Source organism: Rhinopithecus bieti, unplaced genomic scaffold, assembly GCF_001698545.2.
Source record: "Rhinopithecus bieti isolate Rb0 unplaced genomic scaffold, ASM169854v2 scaffold_17861, whole genome shotgun sequence".
NCBI classification, from domain to species: Eukaryota; Metazoa; Chordata; class Mammalia; order Primates; family Cercopithecidae; genus Rhinopithecus; species Rhinopithecus bieti.
This window is the reverse complement of record NW_016809830.1, coordinates 3959002-3982854: the sequence shown is the minus strand read 5'-3', so window position 1 is coordinate 3982854 and position 23853 is coordinate 3959002. Positions and strand designations below refer to the sequence as shown.

At 41.7% G+C, this 23853-nt stretch overlaps 1 protein-coding gene across 8 annotated transcripts in view; it reads left to right on the top strand.

Annotated features, from left to right (window-relative positions):
* Positions 1-23853, top strand: part of NEDD4L (NEDD4 like E3 ubiquitin protein ligase) — a 377737-nt gene that overhangs the window by 163977 nt on the left and 189907 nt on the right. The window contains exon 1 of one of the 8 annotated variants that reach the window (XM_017890467.1): positions 1804-1899. The exons of 6 other annotated variants lie outside the window; for them this stretch is intronic. The gene's annotated coding sequence lies outside the window, so the exon portion shown is untranslated. Of the gene's footprint in view, positions 1-1803; positions 1900-1924; positions 2126-23853 lie in introns of those variants that run through there. One more of the 8 variants, XM_017890468.1, reaches the window with a different exon arrangement.

Genomic DNA, 23853 nt, shown 5'->3' with positions numbered 1-23853 from the left:
TATTTAACCTGTGTCATCTTGTTTGCAACCTCTTTTCTTCAGGGTGGTGCAGTGAAAAATTACACAGATATTGCTCTGGTGCTTCTCCCCCCCTTTTATGAATAAATTACTGCATTTGTCATCACTGTGTTCCTGAAATGTCAAAAATAGACACTGTAAAGGAATCTGTCATGTAGAGTTCAGAAATTTTCAAATTTCTGAGTTCAAAACCTCAGGTGAAGAGAGGACAGATCTTTTATTTAAAATTTGATTCTTTTTAGGCTTCACTGTGAATTAAGTTCAATTTAGAGCATAGCTAATGCAATCAGCCAGCTCATGATGGGACAACGTACTTCTCTATTGTTTTAGATTCACCTCCTGGGATACACACACCTTCTCATTTGTTTTATAACCTTTACAGGAAATACCTGGGGATGAGTCACATGGCCCCTAACTTGAGTTTTTACATGTATTCACACAGATTAAATGATTTTGCTCTTATATGGATAAACGTGCAGTTAGGAACTTTAAAAAATTGTAAATGAGGTGCTTAATCTTTACTCATTGTCTTTTCCTACATTCTTCAGCCCTCAAACATACAAACTTTTATTCCCTTTAAGAGAAAATAAAACTGGCACTTAGTTTTCCTTTACTCTAAGTTAAAGACTACCGGTGTTATGTGCCATTAAAAATGACGTAGAAATTAATCTGTCTTTTTCTTTGACCTAATCTTACCAGCCAGGGATATTGGGGCTCTCCTTTTCTGTTCTCTCTCTCTCTTTTTTTTTCTTTTTTACATCGGCCACAGGTAATACTCTCTGGTAAACATATAACTTGAGGAAAATTGAATTAGGTTAATGCTGGAATAGAAAACCAGGGCAGTGCCTGCTCTTTTTGGATGATTCTATATAAACAGTGAGAAAGTCTCAGGCTGCCATAGACAAAGGCTGAGACAGGAGCTCCTGGTGATTTTTATGAGGGGGAAGAGGAGATGGTGAGGAGGAGGGCACCGAGCATGTGCAGCAACTTGAACATGTCAGAAAGAACATTTGCCAGAAATCTTCAAAACCGTGGCCGTTGGTCATGTGTGAAATGGAACTTCTGGCCCTGTTTGCTTGATGGCAACTTCTTGCTGTGCTTGAGAATTGTGTGGCATTGGGTCCTTGGATGTGGGAGGAACAGCAAAGTGGTTTAGTGAACAGGGAAGTGCCTTCCTTTTTGGGTGGGACTTGCCATGGTAGAGCCTGGGCCATCACCTTAAAAGGAGATGTTTCTATTGAGAGATGGAAAATTGGCAAGACAAATGCCATAAACTTTAACCTGTTTATAATTCCTTACCTGTAAGCTGCTTTGCACGCAAGGTGATGGTTCTACCCCATAAGGGACAAGGAAGAACAGTACATAAACCTGATGGAATGGAGTGTGGCTGTGGGTGGGAGCAGCTTTGCAAGAAGGAAACGGGGCCCCTTCCTGAGACACCCCCGTTTGCTTCTGCTCCTTCTTGCCATTGACGTGCCCTTCTCCTGAAATTACCCAAACCTGTGTTTGGCAACAAGAGGCTGCCCCTTGATCCAGATGCATTTTTCAGCTTGTAAACGCTCAGCTCTTGCCAAGGGACCCAAGCACCTGGTTAATGATCTTAAATGTAAATGATCCTTTGCCTTGATTAACATTGAGCTGGGTTAGTATGTACAGGCCGAGCTCCATGGTCCTTCCATGTGATCCCTTGCCTGCCAGCCACCTGCCCACCTGTAGGAACTGGGCATGGCCAGTTTTCTCTTTATATGCTCTCTTTGCCTTGGACGGAATTTGGGCTGAGACCGATAGGGTGGAACCAAAGCTGTTCAGCAGAAGAGAGCAACCACAGAGCAGCCTGTTGGGTGGAGGGCTTGAGGGTTCCTAAAACCCGAGGACCTTCTGGTGAGCCTTTCCCCTAAGCCTGCATGAGGGAAGGCGCTGCCCCACACTCTCTCCAGTGCGTGGGGGTGGGGGTGGCAGCAGCTGATCAAAGGCTCTCACCTGCAAGTGATAATGGCCTGGGTCTCTTCAGCACCGACCTGCCTTCTTCACCTTTCTGCTCGGACACCCCTTGGCACCCGTCCATAAAGGAAAGAGCTGTCTGGATGGCCTAGTAGCTGTAGGCTAGGTAAAGTTAGCCCTTTCTTCTGACCTGGGTATGTGATGGTGGTATTTCTACCTGTTCATGTTGAGACCTTTGCAGAGATGAAAAAAAAGTTTTCGGAGCTGCAAAAATGAGAGGTGGCCCTTTTTTAAAATTTATTTTAAGAGACAACTTTTAAAGTCACTTTTAAAAAATTGGCTGGCACCATCCTGCAGCCTATCAGATTTCCCTTGAGAACTGTGGATTATTGGCTTATTTCTTGCCACCTCCAATCCCAAATTAAGCAGAGTGACATATGAGAAGCTGGGGACATCAGCCTAAAGCGTTTATCAGGCATGTCCTTCCCATCTGGATCTTTTCTACTCCCTGGCCCTAATTTTCTTTTAAGGAATGGGGTCTGCTTAAATTGCTGGTGGCAAAAGGATCCCTGGGCAGTGTTTGCATGGTCCTCTAAGGTGGAGTGTGGGGGAGCTGGGGACACACAGTGGTCATGGGTTATCCATCTTGGCCTCTTTCCCAGACCAAGTTCTGCCTCATGCTTATTGTTTTGGCTGCTAGTTATAGAATCTGATGTTTACCTTAGAATCCTAGGATGGAAAGGGTTAAGAATGATTTCTGATTTGAATTCCTTGTTTCTATGGAGTTCTTAACCCTATACAATACATTTATTATTTTACAAAGCACTAATTCATAACAGTTGACAGGAATGACTATGATTTGGCTTCTTTGTTTTTTGTTAGTTTATTTGAGACGGAGTTTCGCTCTGTCACCCAGGTCTGGAGTGCAGTGGCGCAATCTCCGCTCATGGCAACCTCTGCCTCCCAGGTTCAAGCGATTCTCCTGCCTCAGCCTCCCAAGTAGCTGGGATTACAGGCGCCAGCTAATGTTTGTATTTTTAGTAGAGACGGGGTTTTGCCATGTTGGCCAGGCTGGTCTCGAACTCCTGACCTCAGGTGATCTGCCCACCTCGGTCTCCCAAAGTGCTGGGATTACAGGCGTGAGCCACCACGTCCGGCCTTTTTTAGTTTTCATATTGATTGTATTTTCTAAAACACATACTCGTTTATATAGTCTAATAAAAGGTTTTTAAAAATAGGTGTTTAATCCACGTTGACATCATCTTACGTTGCTGTAGAAATTTTGTTATATTTATCCATATTATGAATTGCTTAAAGCCAGTGGTTCTCAACCAGTGGCAGTTTTGCCTTCTCTCCCACAAGGGACATTTGACTCTATCTGGGGACAGTTTTAGTTGTCATATTCGAGGGAGTGGGGTGTGAAGCTGGCAAGCATCTAGTGGGTAGAGACCTGGGTGCTGGTCTACTTTCTACACCGCACAGGATGGCACCTGCCACATAGCCTAAAGCATTGGTACTGGCTGACCAAATACGAATGCCGTGGAAGACCAGGCATGGTGGCTCACGCTTATAATCCCAGCACTTTAGGAGGCTGGGGCATGAGGATTGCTTGAGCCCAGAAGTTCGAGACCATGTTTAAGTTTAAGTCCTCTAAAGTGGTGATTCTGAGGCCATATAGATAAAGGTTGGTTTGTTGAAGAGCTGACTGGTATTTCATCCAACATCTGCATTTTTGTTTAGCTAAGGATGCCTTGAGAAACATTTTAGCCTTTTAGGCCTGAATTTGTTATTAGCTTAATAGCCTTCCTATGGTTGAATTTAAATGGAAAGAAAATTGCATCTTGCAACAAGAAAAAGAACATTAGGGAAGAACTGAGGAAATGGAAATAAAGTATGGAATTTTGTTAATAAATCAACTTTGATGCCTTAATTGTGAGACATGTCCTGAACAGTGTAGATCTTAAAATAGGGGAAACTGGCTTCGGGGACATGGGGACTCTATCTTATCTTTGTAATAATTCTCTAAGTCTGAAACAAAGTTTATTTAAAAAGCACAAAATTGTTGCCATTTTGTTAACAGATATAGTAGCCAATCTTATTGTTTTCTTTTTCTTTGAAATAGGCTGCTGCAAAGGTATGTTCTTTGTTATCTCAGCTCTGCTCAGGGTAGCCATGAAATGGCTCTTTCAAAAATGTGCCCAGATAATTCTGAACCATTTCAAACCACATTATATGATTTTAATTTATTCTCTATTGCACTCACTAACTCATTTCTGGGTGGTATATTTAAAAGACTAGACAGAATTTTCAGGTTTAAAAAGTTACATTAGCAGAAAATGTATATGTAGGTGCCAGTTGAAATACTGTCAACTGGAAATGCTACCGGCGATGTCCTAGTTGGACAATGGGACTTGTCCCATTTTTTGCTGGGTGACAGCTATCACTGCCTCAGGGAGGCTGGTGCCATTTAATGCCTCTGATGATCGGAATAAGTCATTGTGGCTTCTGGGTCCATAAAGCCACACAATACATATGCAGGCCCTATTTTAATTGATGATAAGTCATGAAATACACTGTTTTCATATTAAGATAATGTGGATACGTTATGGAATGAAGTTAAAAATCAGCATGAATTTTTAAAGTGCTACTGGAGATTGTTGGCTTTAGGTTCGTGAACCCTGCCCCACACTCCTGTTAGTGGGGCTACCGGAAGGGCCAGTGTGAAAAGCACTGGACTTGCAGATTAAAGAACTTGAGCTGGAATCGAGTCACTTCCCTTCGCTACAGGTGGGCAGAGTAGTTATCCTGCAATTTTGTTATGAAAACAGAATGAAGTAATATAAAATGTATTTGAATACAGTGAGGGCTGTACAGATGCTGAATCTATTACTTTGCAGTAGGAGTCAGATGTGGCCCCACTTCCCCACCTTCTTACCTGCTTGTATCTTAGATCTTACATATATTGATATTCACTTTTGGTGGACTAAGGTTGTCTTCGTTGCAGACCTTGTATTCTTGTTCAGTGTGTGTATATTATTAATGTTAGATAAAGAAGATTAGGCTGGTGCATTGACTCACGTCTGTAATCCCAGCACTTTCGGAGGCTGAGGCGGGCGAATCACTTGAGGTCAGGAGTTCGAGGCCACCGTGGCCAACATGGTGAAACCCCATCTCTACTAAAAATACAAAAATTAACCGGGCATGGTGGTGCCTGCCTGTAATGCCAGCTACTTGGGAAGCTGAGGCAGGAGAATCGCTTAAACCTAGGAAGCAGAGGTTGCAGTGAGCTGAGATCACGCCACTGCACTCTAGCTTGGGTGACAGAGTGTGACCCTGTCTCAAAACAAAACAAAACAAAACAAAATAAAAACAGAAGATTATTTGGAAAGCTATTTTTAAATTATTCTTCAAACATATACTAAAATAGAGAAGATAACATGAGAACCAGCAGCATAATGAAACCCCATCACTCAGCTTCAACCATTGTTAACAGTTTGCTATCTTTATTGCTACTAAAGGCGGTTAAATATTTCTTGGCAGTCCTTTTTTATTTAGCATATACTATCAGGGATGATGATAAAAACAGATTTCAAAGTCAGGTGAAGTAATGTTTCCCTATATGAGTTCACCACTAACTTGATACATAGTATATGTTTATGTTCTTACTACATTCTTATATTAAAGCCACCTTCCATCCCTGTCCCCTTATAGGTAACTGCCTTTATTTGTTCTGAGGTTATCCCTCCTCCATTGCCCTTTTTGGAAAGAGTATGGATATATTTGTATTCTCGCTTGCTCATAAAGCAGCACGTGGTATATACTGTCCTGAGCCCTGTTTTTTTTCACTTAGCGCTGTATACTGGAACTCACTCAATGTCAGTATACAGAGAATTCCCTTGTCTTTTTTTAACTCCCTGCTATGGACCGACGGAATTTCATTCAGTCAGTCCCCTATTGATGGACACTTGAGTTATTCCCAGACTTGACCATTGTTTTGCAAAAACAGCCCTGGGCATAAGTCATTTGGTATTTTTGTCGAGGCCTTCCAGTAAAATAAGTAAATTCTTCCTCTCTTGCCTTGAAGACGTGCAGCTCTTCAGTAACCTTTTATTCTCTCAAGCTCTGTCCTCATCTTTAATCCCTGATTTAAGAGGTGCAACTCTTCAGGCCACAAGCCTTTCTTTCTGCCTCAGGTTTTTAAAGCTACAAAGGAACCTAAGAGATCTCTCTTGTTTTACAGCTGAAGGACCTGAGACCAGGAAACAAAGGGCCAAGACTGTTCCCTGTCTGGCAGGTGATATTCTTTCTGTTAAACTCTCTTTCCCTCTGCCTATTATTGGCCAGGCTGTCCTCCAGGACAGTGCTTCCCAAAGTGTGGTCCATGGGCAGCAGCGTCCCTGCAGCTCATCAGAACTGCAGGACATAAGGCCCTGCCTCAGAGGGGCTGAGACAGAGTCTACCAATGACTGGATTCCCTGGGTGACTCCCGCACAGTCAGGTTGGAGAAGCGCTGGACTGGTGGCTTTCTCCAGAGGAGCATGCAACAGCGGTTTGCAAACAGGGATGGCGCAGGTTCCTTTTCAACACATGGATTTGCACTTCCTCTTGGTGCACTCCTCCAGCCTGCCTGTCCTGTTCCACACCAGCCTCCCCCGGAAGGGGTTCAGACTTGATCCTTTGGGTGGTAGGGTCTTTCTTGGATAGTGTTGCCTTCCATTCCTGCTGTATCCATTCAACACAGCCTTCATCCTTCTCCATTTGTCTCTGATACGTCATGCTCCTTTTGTCTGACAAGTGCCCTTGCTTTATTCATTTTCTCATCATTGATGTTAAGGGCCTATTATGCTTGCTAGTATATATGCCACCATGTAAGAGTTACTAGTTCAGGTTCTTTGCTTTACTGCTGCTGTGAGGTGTGTCCGTGTGTGCACATCTACCTATGTTAATAACTGATAATATTGGGCCTCAGTGCATCCTTTTTTTTTTTTTAAGAGAAAAGGTTTTACTTCGTCACCCAGGCTGAAGGACTGAGATGCAGTTGTAGCTCACTGCAGCCTTGGGCTCCTGGGCTCAAGTGATCCTCCCACCTTAACCTCCCGAGTAGCTGGGACTACAGGCGCACACCACCACACTGGCTAATTTTTTTTTTTATTTTTTGTAGAGACGGAGGCTTACTGTGTTGCCCAGGCTGGTCTAGAACTCCTGGCTTCAAGCCATCCTCCCACCTCAGCCTTCCAAAGTGCTGGGATGATAGGTGTAAGCCGCCGCGCCTGGCCCTCAATGCATACGTAGATATACTTAAATAAAAACTTAATTGCAAATTACTTCTTAAATTATCCACAAACTGACTTGGCAGTGAAAGTAACTACAAGTAGTGAAACCACTGTCATCATAAAAATAAAATTCTTTATTGTTAGATTTAGTATTTCTAATCTCTTACATTTCAGTTTTAGAAGGTAAATTTTTGGGAAGTGATGTTAATAATCTAAGTATATCTAGATTCAGTGTAGGAAAGATTTTAGCATAACAGTATGGAATGTTGGTAAATGTATAGGGGTTTTCTTTTAAGGACAGCTTTTATACAAAGAAACAGATGATCTTTTTTTTTTCCCCTAAACTATGTTAGCTATACCCAAATTAGTAAATGTTAAAATAACCATGACTGGTAAAACGTTTTGCAATTTTTTTTTTTTTTTTATTTTTTTTATAATTAAATGAAATTCTCCATTTGGTAGTTGATCTCTCAGATAAATTAAGTCTTGCCAGACTGTCTGAGAAGACTAGTGAATCAGACCCTGAAAACTTGCAGCATTTGAAAAATAACAACTGTGTACTGCAATTTATAAGGGCATAATTAGAGAAACGTTTTCAGTCTGAAGATTTGTACTAATCTTATCACCCTGGTTTTAGAGAAGCCAGTTCAATCCAACTTCTGTGAAAAAGCCACTGCTTTTAGCCATAGAAAATAACCAGCTTCATAGAATGACTTATAATAAAAGTTCAACCATTTTGACTCCAAAAACCTAGCTGGCCGGGCGTGGTGGCTCACGCCTGTAATCCCAGCACTTTGTGAGGCCAAGGCGGGCGGATCGTTTGAGGTCAGGAGTTTGAGACCTGCCTGGCTAGCATGGTGAAACCCCGTCTCTACTAAAAATACAAAAATTACTCAGGCGTGGTGGTGTGTTCCTGTAATCCCAGTTACTCAGGAGGCTGAGGCAGGAGAATTGCTTGAACCTGGAAAGCGGAGGTTGCAGTGAGCTGAGATTGTGTTACTGCACTACAGCCTGGGCAACAGAGTGAGACTCCTTCTCCAAAAAAAAAAAAAAAAAAAAATGCCTAGCTGACTTTATTCATAGATCTGTCTGTACTTTGTAGGCACAAATACATTTACAAAATAATTAATGGTGATTTACTTATTCACAATAAGCAGTTATTTTGCTTTTGGTATGTATGTGATTAGGTGGTTATGTGGAGGACATAAAGGAGTAAAGTAAATCCCTTGACTTCAAGATGCTTACAGTCTAATAGAAGCCTTGAAATTTCCACTGGGCAAGGTTTTCTTGGGATTATTCCAATCAAATGAATGAGCAGGCATCTAAGTAAATGAAAATCACTCTCGTCACTTTCCTTCACATTATGTTAACTGGTGACAGGTCATGACACATGGGAATTGCTTATGTTTCTAAGCTTTAGTCTTTTAAAAATAGATTTAGATATTCCATCGTGTTCGTCACATTAGACACTCATTACATAAAAGGTTTTATATGTATTACAGATCTTTCTGAGGGTCACCTATGTGAATGTTTAAAAAGAAGCACGAAGGTGCTATAAAAAGCACTAGAGGTCAAATGGTTTGCGAGACAAAATGAAACTCCCCATGAAGAAAGGGAAAAAATAGATCCAAAAAATGGCAGGGGAGGAACTCGGCATCTTACCAGTGATAAAGCAGAATGTGGATCAGATCCAGACATCCAGTAGTTTGTGAGCAAGTCCATATGGGATGTTTGGGTTGAGAGTTCAACTCATCAAATACATTTTATCAATAACCATAAGATATTCTAACATCAATCAAGTAGAGTAATAAATGTAGAATCAATTAAAGGTATCATCTTTATTATGTCCTATTTGTGTTTCCTGCTTTTGAGGTTATTAGTCCTTTTAATTAACTCCTAATGAACTCATATAGTTTTGTGGTCACCAGCTAGTACAGCTAGTACAGGCACAGTTGTGGGTTGGTAGGAGAATAAGCAGTAAAGCCATGAACTAACACGCCAAGTAATCTGTTGTGTTCACAAATGGCCAAAAGAATAACAGAGATTAAAGAAAGGTAAATATAGCCACCTGGCAAAAATATTTACCCTTTTTTAAATGATGGAGGTTATATATAGAAGAAATGTTTTTGGTAAAAATATTTGAAAGTTTGTTTTATAATCATAAGTAGCTTGGGCTATTTTGACTAGAGGGGTGTGTGTGTGTGGTTGGCAGAGAGAGAAGGAGGGAGGCAGGCAGCTGGTAGGGACTGTGGAGTGTGTCAGTTGGGAGAGGGAAATGAGATGATTAAGTTAGTAAGAATAGAAAACATGTAGGAAGGCGGATCTTGAAATTTCAGGGCTATTCATTAGTCATTAGTTGAAGATTTCACAGAGAAATGGTAGAAACCACCAGTAATTAAGAAATAGAATTACTGTTAAAAAACGGTCCCAAACCCTTTCCCTGGCATTCTGGTAGAATATAGTTTTGATCTGACCCAGGTCCCGTCTCATTTCCTTTCACACCACTTTGGTTCTAGCCACACTAGACTGCCTGGGTTGTCTGTTTATGTTCTGATGTTTGTTTTCCTCTGTGCTATTCTTCCGGCCTCAGAATCCTAGTGTCCTAGTGCCTCCTTCTGCGTATGTCTGAACTTTGCTTAGCTGATGAGACCAACTCTGTACAGATACCAACTCTATACAATGGCTTCCTTAATTCCTTTCATTCCCCTTAATTGCAATAAAGCTATTTGCAGAGGAATGAAAGATGCTCCCCTTTGCACTGGGTACAGGATGCACTGAAACTTTCAGCATGGGGAGCGGTGGCCTGTAATCTCAGCACTTTGGGAGGCCAAGGCAGGCAGATCACCTGAAGTTAGGAGTTCAGGACTAGCCTGACCAACATAGTGAAACCCTGTCTCTACTAAGAATACAAAAATTAGCCATGCATGGTGGTGTATGCCTATAATTCCAGCTACTTGGGAGGTTGAGGAAGGAGAATCTATTGAACCCGGGAGACAGAGGTTGCAGTGAGCTGAGATCGCAGCACTGCACTCCAGCCTGGGTGACATAGTGAGACTCCGTCTCAGAACAACAGCAACAAAAACCCCCAAAGTTTCAGCAGGAGAGTAGCTTGGTCCAGCCCAGCAACATCAGTTTGAAGATTATGCCAAGTTTTCCAGTCAAATGTGACCAGTTTATGGATCTGTGTTTGCACGGGGTCTGAACCTGCCCTCCTCAGGTATAAGCTCTTGGAGGACAGCCTGCTACTTAAGGTACAGGAGAATTCATCTTTGCCAAACATGGTAACATATCCATAGAGATCTGGCAACAGAACTGGCTCTTCTGATTAACAGGACTGTATATCAAGAACTTAAGATATGTGGGAGAAATAATGTGCAAAAAATGGAAAGAGCACAAGTAAGAGAAGAGAAACCTGCAGCAGTGAGAAGTAACAGAAATGTTGGCTGAGGTTGGAGGCATTAAATGTGTGGGTGTTTGTGGGAGGCATGATGGTCTCCTGTTCCTTGACCTCACTGGGCAAATATTACAGTACGAACATACAGGTAGGAATCAATTGCATTCCCACCTGGGTACCTTCACAGGCAGTTGGGGTACACCACTTGCTATGGTGTGATGGAATAAGGGATGATCCAAAGGCACTCAGTTCTCCCACCCATCCTGTGCACAAGAAAAAGCCCTTTGAGTTGTGTCTCCCCTGTCGTCCTTCGCATTGTGAAAACACACATTAGTTCTCACATCCACTCTTTTCTCTTTAAGCTTTACATACGGTTGTTTGCTAAGAATGGAATCAGACAGAATATTTTCACCAGGAAGTGAAATTTGAAGTGCTTGAAAAAGATACAAGGATATCTGGAAGTTCCAACCAGTGCTGTATTATATTTTAACCATGACAAGTAGCTGTATATCATGGAAGTTTGGAAAACAGAGATTGTTCCATTAGATTTTCACAAATGAAAATCAGAGTGCTGTATGGGGGTCAGGCAGAGGGAAATCAACCAAATACCTTATTTTAAAGATTTTTTTGTTTTTTTTTCTGGGAAATTGGAAACAGCGCTTGTTTATAGCCAATGCAGGGTCCTTGAAACTCTCTTACTTACAATTCTGGAGTTGTAGTTTCCTCCGTGAAGAATGGGTTAAGGCAGACAGGGTCATGTGCATAGATGTGAGTGAGGGTGGATGGCCTACAGGGTTGTTACCTCTAGTGCAGCAGGAATATATGAAGGTACTTGGGCTGCCGGTCCTGTGCAGAACCAGCCAGTAGGTTTTAAGAGACTTGATAGCCGAGGGTCCTTGGGCCCCGTTCCACCTTTTTAACATTTCTGTGACTTAGTAGCGGCAGTGCTGTGCCCATCCCCCAGTGATGTTTGGGGTACAGTTACACCCTTGGCCGTGCCTCTGCGCTCGCTCACCTGTGTCATCTGACATCTGGCTCTTGATCAGGATCTGAGGTTGCTTAGGCAGGATCCAGTTCGGGTTTTTTGTTCGTGGAAGATGGAATTTTGGACCTTTCCCCCCAAAAGTTAACATAACTTAAAGAGAAGGGAGGTATACTGAGACCAGCCTGGCCAACATGGTGAAACCCCACCTCTACTAAAAATATAAAAAAAGCTGGCATGGTGGTGAGCACCTGTAGTCCCACCTACTCAGGAGGCTGAGGCAGAGAATCGCTTGAACCCAGGGGGCAGAGCTTGCAGTGAGCCAAGGTCACACCACTGCCCTCCAGCCTGGGTGACAGTGAGACTCCGTCTCAACAACAACAACAACAAGAGCAGAGTGGTATTATTATTATTATTATTTCCTTACTGGTCTCAGAAACCCTTGGGAACATTAAATGCTTCCCACTACCAAAGAGTTCCTGTTATAATGGGGGTTTAATATAATAGTAACATTTTATTCGCTGGGATTCACTCGGGGGAAAGTGTTCAGGAACAAAGTGAAAAAATTAAGGCCGGGCGCGGTGGCTCAAGCCTGTAATCCCAGCACTTTGGGAGGCCGAGACGGGCGGATCACAAGGTCAGGAGATCAAGACCATCCTGGCTAACACGGTAAAACCCCGTCTCTACTAAGAAATACAAAAAACTAGCCCGGCGAGGTGGCGGGTGCCTGTAGTCCCAGCTACTAGGGAGGCTGAGGCAGGAGAATGGCGTAAACCCGGGAGGTGGAGCTTGCAGTGAGCTGAGATCCGGCCACTGCACTCCAGCCTGGGCCACAGAGCAAGACTCCGTCTCAAAAAAAAAAAAAAAAAAAAATTAAATATAGGACATATGAACATTGTCATTTTGGTTCTGGTTCTTACAAGGACTTACGATAGCAACCCAAATAGAAGTATTTGCTCTAACGGATAAATTATTAGCACGTTGATTGTTTACATGAGTCAGAGCCTCTAACATTTGTTCCATAAGTAGGTTGAGCCTGCTTCTCAGCCTGTTGTCATAGGGTCTAAAAATGGAAACATGAGTCCAAACTCTTTCCAGATCATGAAAAGAATTCTGAATTAGTAGAGCATAAATGAATGTGATTTTATTCGAGTGTCATTTTCAAGTTCCCCAGGCCAGGTTGAGACCTTTTAAGTCATCTAAAATTCCCTGCAGTGAGGATTTAGAAAATAGTAGCAGCTTTGCTTCTGGCCTTAGACAGTTTTCTAATGAGGTCAGAGCCTCTCACCCTGGGAGAGGCAGATTCACTTTGCCCCTTCAGCACTGGATTTTGAGAATTGCTGTCTGAAGCTATCGCATAGACAAGGTCACTTCTTAAAAGGGTACATTTCTGAACCTGGAGCAGGAGTGGGTTCCGAATGACTGGCTCTTCTGATTAACAGAGCTGTATATCAAGCTGTGCTGAAAATACTCCTCGGATATATTAGGCCACACTTCTGCATGAGTAAGCTCACGGTCGTGACACAGGAGTGAATCTTTGCTGATTCAGGATCCTGGGGTACCTTCGCTTTGGAACACTGATTCTAGATATTTAATAGCAGTTTTTAAATTAGGCTAAATGTAGTCTGACTGCAGGATTCATTCCGGTGGGAATTTTTTTGTTTGCTTGTTAGTTTTTTAAGCCCGAATATGAACCCAAACATTTTCCCCAAAATGTGAAATGAAGAGTGAAAACCTAACAGTGGGATAAGAAAGATGATAGATAAGAGATTATTTAATGTTCAAACTCGGCCTGCACTCAGGAAATGGAAGCAATTGCTCCCCTTCCTCCTCTCCCTCCTCCTCCTCTTCCACGTCCTCCTCCTCCTCCCCCTCCTCCCACTCCTCCCCGTCCTCCACCTCCTCCTCTTCCTCCGCCACCTCCACCTCCTCCACCTCCACTTCCACCTCCTCCTCCTCCCCCCCCACCTCTACCTTCTCTCCACCTCCTCGTCCTCCTCCTGTCCTCCCTACTCCTCCTCCACCTCCTCCTCCTCTTCATCCTCCTCCTCCTCTTCATCCTCCTCCTGTCTTCCCCACTCCTCCTCCACCCCTACCTGCCCCCCTCCTCCTCCACTTCCTCCTCCTCTAATTCCTCCTCCTCTTGCCACACACCCCACCTCCGCCCCCACTAGGGACAGTTTATTCTTCCCCCTCCTCTCTTAGAATGCCAACAACTAGTCTGTTAGTTCCATTGCTTACTTGCCTTGTGACTCATAACATTTTCATCTGAGGTATTTTTCTTTCTTGATCTTTGTAAAAATTCTAAGCATCGTAGAGCATATCACCTGGAAAAAAGAACTATCATTATTTAATGAAGGTAAAAAGTAGAGAACTGAGTCTGCATCCTAAGAAATTAGAAAAAAGATCAACTAAGTCAACAAAAAAATATAAAAACTAGGATGAAGGAATTAGGAGATGATCAGATTTAAAAGTTAAGTAAATCCAATAGCTGGTTATTTGAAATGACCAATAAAGTAAACTCTCATTATCCTAACTCAGGAACAGAAAGAAATCATCCTTACTTAGAACTAGATAATAGGAATGAAAGGCTGGGCATGGTGGCTCACGCCTGTAATTCCATCACTTTGGGAGGCCGAGGCGGGAGGATCACCTGAGGTCAGGAGTTTGAGACCAGCCTGACCAACATGGAGAAACCCGTCTCTACTAAAAAAAATACAAAATTAGCCGGGCGTGGTGGCAAATGCCTGTAATTTCAGTTGCTCAGGAGGCTGAGGCAGGCAAATTGCCTGAACCTGGGAGGCAGAGGTTGTGGTGAGCCAAGAGCACTCCATTGCACTCCAGTCTGGGCAACAAAAGCAAAACTTTGTCTCAACAAAAAAAAAAAAAAGAGAGAGAAAGAAATAGATGATAGGAATGAGAAAGGAGACACAGGAGGTATCAGTAGACTTTATAGAAAAACATTACATACAGCCCTGTGGCAGCACATTTGAAAATATGGGGCTGACTGCTTAGGAAAATACAAATTACCAAAGTTGATCCAAGAAGCATGGAAAAGTTGAATAGACCAATTACTATAGAAGAGATAGGAAAGATGAATAAAAGTTAACATTGCGAAACGCACCAGGAATCCATGGATTTCCAGCTGTGGTTTTTTGTTTTTGGTTTTTTGGTTATTGTTTGTTTGTTTGTTTGTTTGAGATGGAGTCTCGCTCTTGTTGCCTGGGCTGGAGTGTAGTGGCGTGATCTTGGCTCACCGCAACCTCCGCCTCCCGGGTTCAAGCGATTCTCCTGCCTCAGCCTCCCAAGTAGCTGGGATTACAGGCAAGTGCCATCACACCCAGCTAATTTTGCATTTTTAGTAGAGATGAGGTTTCTCCATGTTGGTCATGCTGGCTTGAAAAAATAGAAAATTTGAGTGTTTTTACTCTTTTAGGACATAGTAAAACATGGAAACGTTCCCAGTTCATTTTATAAAACCAGCGAAATTTTAATTTAAAAATCTGATAAATTAAAAAAAAAAGGTCAATATTATTTATGAAAGTAAATGTAGAAATTTAAAATAATTTATTAACAAATAGACTTTTGAGTGCATCAAAACGCTAATGTACTATAAATTACTTAAACATAAAGGCCATATGTACGTACACAAACACACACGCACACCACAGCAGGTATTTCCTAAAAGACAAAACACTAAAGCTATTCAATTAAAATTAGGAATGAGAGAAGAATCTTATCTTTTACAATTGTTATTTAATACTATCTTAGAGCTTCTTGTGAGTTTAATAAGACAATGAAATGTTCATATGTCTAGAAATCGCAAGAGCATCTAGTAAAAAATCTAAAATCAACAGAAACAATTGTCAAGGAAGCTGGGTAAAAATTAGGTCTCTAGAAATGATCTTTTCTGTGTTTTGAAGACAAGCACCTAAAAATGGAAGTTAAGTATTTCTCTCACAATAGCAGCAGATAACCCAGGAAGACATTGAACTAATACCTGTAACCTTCTTAGTCAAGAGTGTGAAATATAATCTAGAGAAAGTAAAACACGTAACGCCTGAATATATCTTATTACAAAATTAATGAGTACAATTCTTGTGATTCCAGTTAGAATTTCCAGAGTGGCAGTGGTGGGTTTTCTTTTTAATGGAATAAAATAATCCTGAAGTCTTTATAGAAGAATAAGTACGTACTACCTGAGAGGAGCCAAGAAAAATATGGAAAAGAAAACCAGTGAGGGCAGATTTGGCTTACAAGTGATGACAACATGCTAAGAATAAGAAGTCTTCGTGATCAAAGCAATGTGGTATTGATCCAGAATTACATAAATAGTTCAGTGGAACAGACTAGAGAATCTAGGACTGTGTCTCATTAAGAGAGTGAATGTATAACAAGATGATAGCTCAGTGCTGTTGAGGATGGTACTGGCGTAACCAGATCTTTATCTGGACAGGGGGTTGGGGTACAGCACAGACCTTTATCTTATATTATAACCAGTAATAAATCCCGGAATCTTCAAACACTTAAATGTAAACAAGCAATTCAACTTTTACAAGAAAATGTAAGAAGCTATTTTGTATCATCTTGGAGTGAGGGAGAATGCTTAAGCAAAATTTGATACACACAAGCCATAAAAAGAGGCACACTTTGAGCATATATTTTATTTTTGTTTATTTTTTGAGATGATCTCACTCTGTCAGGCTGGAGTGCAGTGGCACGATCAGGGCTGACTGCAGCCTTGACCTCCCAGACTCAGGTGCTTCTCCCACCTCAGCCTCCCACGTAGCTGAGACTACAGGCAAGACCCACTGAATTAGTTCTCACGCTGCTAATAAAGACATACCTGAGACTGGGCAGTTTAGAAAGGAAAGAGGTTTGACAGTTTCACGTGGCTGGGGAGGACTCACAGTCATGGTTGAAGGTGGATGAGGAGCAAAGTCACAACTTACGTGTGGCAGGCCAGAGAGTGTGTGCAGGGCAGCTCCCATTTATAACCATCAGATCACATGAGTTTTATTCACTACCATGAGAACAGCATGGGAAAAACCTGCCTCTGTGATTCGGTTACCTCCCACCGGGTCCCTCCCATGACACGTGGGGATTATTACAGTTCAAGGTGGGATTTGTGTGGGGACACAGAGCTAAACCATATCAGCTACCACACCTAGCTAAATTTTTGTGGAAATGGAGTTTTACCTTATTGCCTAGGCTGGTCTTGAACTCTTGGGCTCAAGTGATCTGCCCACATCAACCTCCCAAAGTGCTGGGATTATCAGGCATGAGCCACCACGCCTAGCCTGAATATATATTTTAATATATTTTAAAACTTTTCTATGGCAGAAGTTATGTAATTAAGTCATGGATCAATGAAGGATGTTTGAAACAGACAAGGGGTTACTATCTATAATAATAAAAAAAAAAACTTACAAATTGTTAAGAAAACCACAGAGGAAAAATGGACAAAGAATATTAATATGGAATCCACAGATAACAAATGCAGACAGCCAGCAAACCCATGAAAATAGTTCATTTTGCTAGGGAAATGCAGATTAAAACAATGAGGCATTACTTTAAACCCATTAGATTGGTAAAATAGAGAAAATAACACTTTTGATAGCAAGGCTGTAATAGAAGTGGTGAGTGGTAATATTTCTCATAATACTGATGGAAATGTGAATTATCATGGCTTCATTTGAAAAGCAGATGGGCAATGTATATTAAAATAAAAAACTATTACACCTTTCTTCTAAGCAGCCTTTGTCCTCAGTTATCTGTCTTTTAGAAATAAAAGTATCCGGGCTGCGGTGGTCAAGCCTGTCAATCCCAGCACTTTGGGCAGGCCAGGACGGGCGGATCACGACGGTCAGGACGATCGAGACCATCCTGGCTAAATACGCTGAAACCACGTCTTCTACTAAAAAATACAAAAAAAACCTAGCCGGGCGACGAGGCGGGGCTGTAGTCCAAGCTACTCGGTGTGCGAGGCTGAGGACAGGAGAATGGCGATGATGAACCCGCGGGGAGGCGGAGCTTGCAGTGAGCTGAGAGCCGGCCACGCACTCCAAGGCCTGGGGCCGCAGAGCAAAAACTCACGTCTCAAAAAAAAAAAAAAAAAAGAAATAAAAAGTGATGTGCAAAGTCATATGTATAAGGATGTTTATTGTACCATTATAGTGGCAAAATACTGAAGACATGAAAGTCCATCAGTTGAAAAACGGCCAATTTATGGACTCTTTGTACCATGTAATATTATGGGAGAACTAGAGCTGTATCAGAGTTGGCTTTGGAGGAATTTCTCTGAGAACTTGATGAATGAGAAGCAGTGTGTAGAAAAATATATAATATCCAGTTGTAAAAGACACATTCCTCCCGTGTCCACATGTGTAAATGTGTGAGTGTGGGGAACAAGATGAAAATGTTCATTCTGTATGTTAAGCAGGGAGTGGGGTGGTGGTTAATGTGGAATGGTGGGAGAGTGGGGTGGCAGGGATTTCCAAGTCAGCCACCAGTGATGAGTGTTAACCACATCCCATTTTTTTCCTATAAAGGAAGCTGCAGTGCTGTGGTTTGAGGTTAAACATGGTGGCTCCTTCTCTTAGGTCTTGATTTGGGTTTTTTTTTTGTTGTTGTTTTAATTCTAGTCTGTTCTTGTTTTGCTGCACTGATATCCTCTTAGATTTTACGAGCATATTAATTGTGCATATTTAACATTCTTCTTTGGTTTATTCTGAGACCCCGTTTGCCTGCCCCTTTGGCATCGTTGGTGGTTCTTGGTGGTCTACTGGTCTTCATCTTTGTTCCTCCCGGTCGCCCTTTGTTCACTGGAATGAGCCAGGTTGAAGCAATATGTAGGGCCTGGTGGGATGGGCCAGGAGGTGGCCTTTCAGGTGTGCTCGTGCATGGCCCTACTTGCTCTCTTGAACTGCCTGCACTTCAGTTGTGGGACCACATTCCTGCTTCGGCCTGTGTGAAATGCAAGGTAGCAATGGGAAAAGCAGAGAGGAAGTGAAGTTTCCTGATAAATTACTTGATTGCTGCCCTAGGGTTAGTCACTCTTGCCCCTTGGATTTCTTGACTCCATCTCTTGACTTGTTGCTTTTGAATTTCCGGCATCTGGAGAATACTACTTGTACAGTAGCAGTCCCCTGGTTTTGTTTTTCTTTCAACCCAATCCCATCCCACATCTGTTCCTTTGATGATACTGTGTCTTGTTTTCCCAAGATTCTTATGGATGTGATATTTAGTCTGAATCGGAGAAAGAGAGAGGTAGAAATGTATGAGGGCCACTTGGATGGAAACTTCTATTGATCACTCCAAGCCTTAGTGGGATCATCTGTAGAGCAGGGATAATAACAGTGCCTATCTGTTTCTGTTAGGGTTACTGCGAAGATTAAAATAGGTGGTGCTCTTAAAAGACTTAGAACAGTGCTGTCATATAGTAAGGATTCTGTAAACATTAGCTGCTCCGGTTTTGTGTGTGTGTGTGTGTGTGTGTGTGTGTGTTGTTGTTGTTGTCACTGTTGTTTTAAACGAGATCATGCTGGAAATACTAGATTGCAACAGAGCTTTGGGGTTTTTTCCCTAATTAATAGATCTAGGATGTTTTCTGATGCTTGTCATGTTTTAAAACTCTGTGGTATTTCTTTTCTTTTCTTTTCTTTTTTTTTTTTTTTTCGTTGTTGTTGTTGTTGAGACAGAGTCTCACTCTGTCACCCAGGCTGGAGTGCAGTGACACCATCTCAGCTCACTGCAACTTCTGCCTCCCAGGTTCAAGCGATTCTCCTTCCTCAGCCTCCCAAGTAGCTGGGACTATAGGCATGCACCACCATGCCTGGCTAATTTTTTGTATTTTTTGTAGAGACAGGGTTTCACCATGTTGGCCAGGCTGGTCTGGAACTCCTGACCTCAAGTGATCCATCTGCCTTGGCGTCCCAAAGTGCTAGGACTACAGGCGTGAGCCACCACACCCAGCCTGGTGTTTCTTGGTATATCTATGTGTGAGGGTTTCTGTAGCTAAATTCCCATAGTTGAATTCCTGGATCAAAGGACAAGAACATTTACAATGTTTATAGACATTGGGAAATTGCCTTCTGTAGTACTGCACTAGTTTCTACTAGCTGTAGTGGTTGATGAGAGTACCACTTTTTCCCTAGTTCAATATTAACCCATTTTATCAGTCTTTTAATCTTTGACCTTATGGAAGGTAAAAACATCTCATTTTATGTTTTCAATCAGTGAGGCCAAGTATCTTTTCTTGTATTTATAGTTCCATTTTTATCCAGTGCCAACTCACATCCTTCTGTCAGTTTTTCCTTTGACCTATTAATTCTCATTAATTAATAAGAATTCTTTGTAAAATGGGCAGTTTAACTCCTTATCTGTCGTATGTTTTTCTCATTTGATTCATTGGTATCTTGTATAGCACCTTTTAATCTTAACATTGTGCTTTTAAATGTCTTTTCTGTGTTGACTTGGAAAGCTAACAACTACTTACAGCATAATTTCCTTCTGTTAAAACAAGAAGGGATTTTCCCATTCTCATTGTGAAGATTATACATTTTCTAAGTCTAAAAATTAGAGGAAAGAAAAACAGAAAAAAACAACAGAAAGAACATCAGTCACTCTTAATATTTTGGCATTTTCCTTTTAGTTGTCTTTTAGGAGAGAATGTATATTTGTACTTAGCATCATAACATAGATATAGTCTATTTTGGTCATTTATTCCAATATGTAATATATAACAGTTTCTGAATGTACAATATTCTATTTAATCATATCTGTTGAGAGAAAGGTACTGGGAATATCTTTGTGCAAAACAAGAATTTTTTTTTTTTTTTTTTTAAGTTGGATTCTGTTCCTATGATACCTCCCTGGAAATGGGATTACTAAATCAAGACATATTAGGATTTAAATACTTTTGGTACAGATTGCCAATTTGCTTTCCTAAAGTGTGGTACTAGTTTATGTTGCCATCAGCACAAAGACTGCCTGTACTATCATCAGAAGAGAAGAGAGCTGCCCTGAAGATTTGGGGGAGGAGTGTTTGTAGAGAGGCATATGAAAGTGAGTTTGAGAGATTTGAGAAGTAGCCAGGAGGTCAGTGGGGCTAGGGAAGGGAGAGAGTTCATGGGGGAGTGCTGGAGATGAAGATAAAGGAGCCATGGCTCTTTAGGGCTGTGTGGGTGCCAGGGAATGTGCATTTCCTGCTTAAGGTTGTAGTAAGTCAGCCTGGAGATTTGCAAGAAAGGAGTGGCTTGGTGTAATTTATTGTTGCAAGTGAGAGTGGCCCAGAGGCCAATTAGGAGGCTGCTGCAGAGGCCTAAGTGAGAGAGGATGGTTTAAACACCAAAAATGGTGGCATCCAGAATGGAGAGGAGGAGATAGTGGGTGATTAAATGTGGGGATGGAGCCCTTAGGATCTATTGATTGACTGGATGTGTAAGAGAGAAAGGGAAGAGCAGAACTGAGGAAATTTCCTCTTGAACTGGCTGGGGGCCACTGAGATGGGACAGATGCGCTGGGGAGCAGTGCGAAGGTGGGATCACTGCTCCTTTTAGATCTGAGACATCCCTTAGACCTCCAAGTGGAGGTGTGAAGATGATGGTAAAGGAGAATGGAGCTCAAAAGAGGGCCAGAGTCATTTGCATTTAGATGGTCTTTATAGCCCAAGGGACTGGAAGATTTCACTAAGGTTGAGGTCTTTCTTTCCTGTGAAAATGTGGTCAGGATCCTAAGTAACAGCCCTACAAATTAAACATTAGGAACACAAGGTTTCATAAATTAGGAACTGTCTGTAAGCTGCCAGGTTCTAAATGCTTTGAGGATATAAATCTGGGTCTTGTCAAATGCTTTGAGCAGAAGAGGTGCATCGTATTGTGTTTACTGAATGGCGTTTAAAGATTCAAGAGACCTTCCCCCCTTCTTGATGAAGCAATTTGCCTTTCAGATGCTTTGATATAGTGACTTGATTGTAGGACCTTATGAAGCATACAAACCACACATTGTCCTTTTTTTGGTAAGGCATTGGAAGAAAAAGCGAACGTGAGTTAGGAGGGATTTAAGACCGTGTGAGGAAATTCAAGCCTATGTTGTTATCACCAAACCTTGCCTGTGTTATGTAAAGATTTTTGCCTGTGTCATGTTATCTTTGTTTTGTTCAATTTATTCCTCCCCCTCCAAGTGTCCTAGTTTCTCCTCTACTGTAGCTGGTTTTGAACAAAATAGAGAAACTTGGGTCTCCTCCACCCTCAGCAACTGAATTCTTCTCATTTGGTTACTCACTGTGTTAAAATAAGTGATATAGTACATTCTTAGCAGTTTGTTTATTTTTAATTTTATTTTTTATGGAGATAGGGTCTCACTCTGTCACCCAGAAGTGTGGTGCCATGGTGCGATTGCAGCTCACTGCAGCATTATAAATCTTGGGCTCAAGCGATCCTCCTGTCTTAGCCCCCTGAGTAGCTGGTATTACAGGTCTGTGCCACCATGCCCAGCTAATCTCAGCAATTTTTAAATAACATTTTTTCTGATTATAACAGATTTAGGTATTGGAAAAGATAAAACATAAAGCATTATCTACCTGGAGAGCCACATAGCCACAGGGATATAAATTGGTTACCATTTAATTTTATTTCTCTCCAGTCCTTTGGCTATATTTATATTTATGTGTATGGAAATAGCTTGTGAATTTGGAATCATACTGATGTTTTTTAGAATGATGCTTTTTAAACTATTTTATGGTAAGCATTTTATGATAGCTTGTAATGTTATTTTTAAAAACATACTTTTGAAGGCTGCAGTGTGTGGATAAATTCATGATGACTTTTTAGAGGAAAATATCAAGATGATCTCACTAACAAATCCTAAGATTAAAAACAAGAGCAAACAAAATACCAAAACTGAACCATCTTTGAAATACTAGGAAATTCAAATTTTATGTTCTTAATAAAATCCTGTTTTGAATGAAATCAGTCTTCATGCTTTTCTTATTCCTTTTGGCTATGTTGCCTACAGTTGAATTAACTGTTTTTATATACTTCCTTTGCTTTGCATTGGAACAAGCTGATCCATTGTGACCCTTTGTGGTACTTCATAAAACCGCACCCTAAAAACCGCCCAGTCTTTTAAGTTCAGTCAACAGTATTGAGCAATTTTTTGAGTAATATTGTTGGAAGTGTTAGGTGCCATCCAACGATGGCTTATTACTTACATTTGAGTGTAAGTAATATACAATTAAAGGAATGTCTTGACTTTTTAACTTCATTTTGAAATTTGAGTTGAGAAAAAAATCCAAGGGATGAGAGCAAGAATGAAAGTATCCTCTCCTACTGCCAGACTTCTGGGAGACCCACCCCTGGTCTTCCCAGGTGTCCCTTCAGTGACCTTGTTGGTCGGCGAGGGCGGTGGAAAGTTCTAGGGAGGCTGCTTGTCCCTCTTCTCCTTTTGCTTATTGCATTCTACCCAGATTATAAAACTGAAGTATCTGTCTTAAGACGCCAGCAACTTTTTCTTCATCGAATCCAGACGTATCGAATCCCCCACAACCAAGAATTACCCAGCCACAGAATGTCAGTAGGGCCCCGGCAAAAGAAAGCTGATTTTAGACTTAGTCTCAGAACCTGGCCATCTTCCATGGGTTATCCCGATATCTGCATCCTTGTCTCTTTTCACTATAGCCTGATGATCATGGTGGCAGTTTTCATTTTGGGACTCTGGTGAGGTTAGAATAGCTTCAGCCTTCCCTCAGCGAATGGTATTGTGGGGGCAGGGGTGGTAACACTGGGTTGGAGCTGGTGTGAGGGTTGAGTCCACTCTCTAGTCTCTGTCCCTAGATCATGGCGCTGCTTTGGTTGGGCCCTAATTTTCTCCTCTAGACGAAAGGAATTGAACTAAGACTTCCAGCATTTCCTCCAGGCTTCCATGTTTTCATTTGGTACTGATAGTCACTGACTATTTTCCAGTTGCATTGTTAATCAAGTTTGGCAGAAGCTGATTTCTCTGGGTTAGGGAAAATGACATAGGTGGCAGGGAGGTGGATGTACACCATTTGTTTGATCGGTTTGCCTAGAATGGACGTGGCAGAATTGGAGTTGGAAAGATCAAATGTAGCCTTTTCTTCCTTCCAGAATGAGGTTTTTTTCCATGCACTTTTTTGAGGCAGAACCTCATGGGACAAGGCAAAAGTGAGCATACTCAAGTGAAGTGTATGGTGATGGGGGAATGGTTATTAGAAATGTCAATTG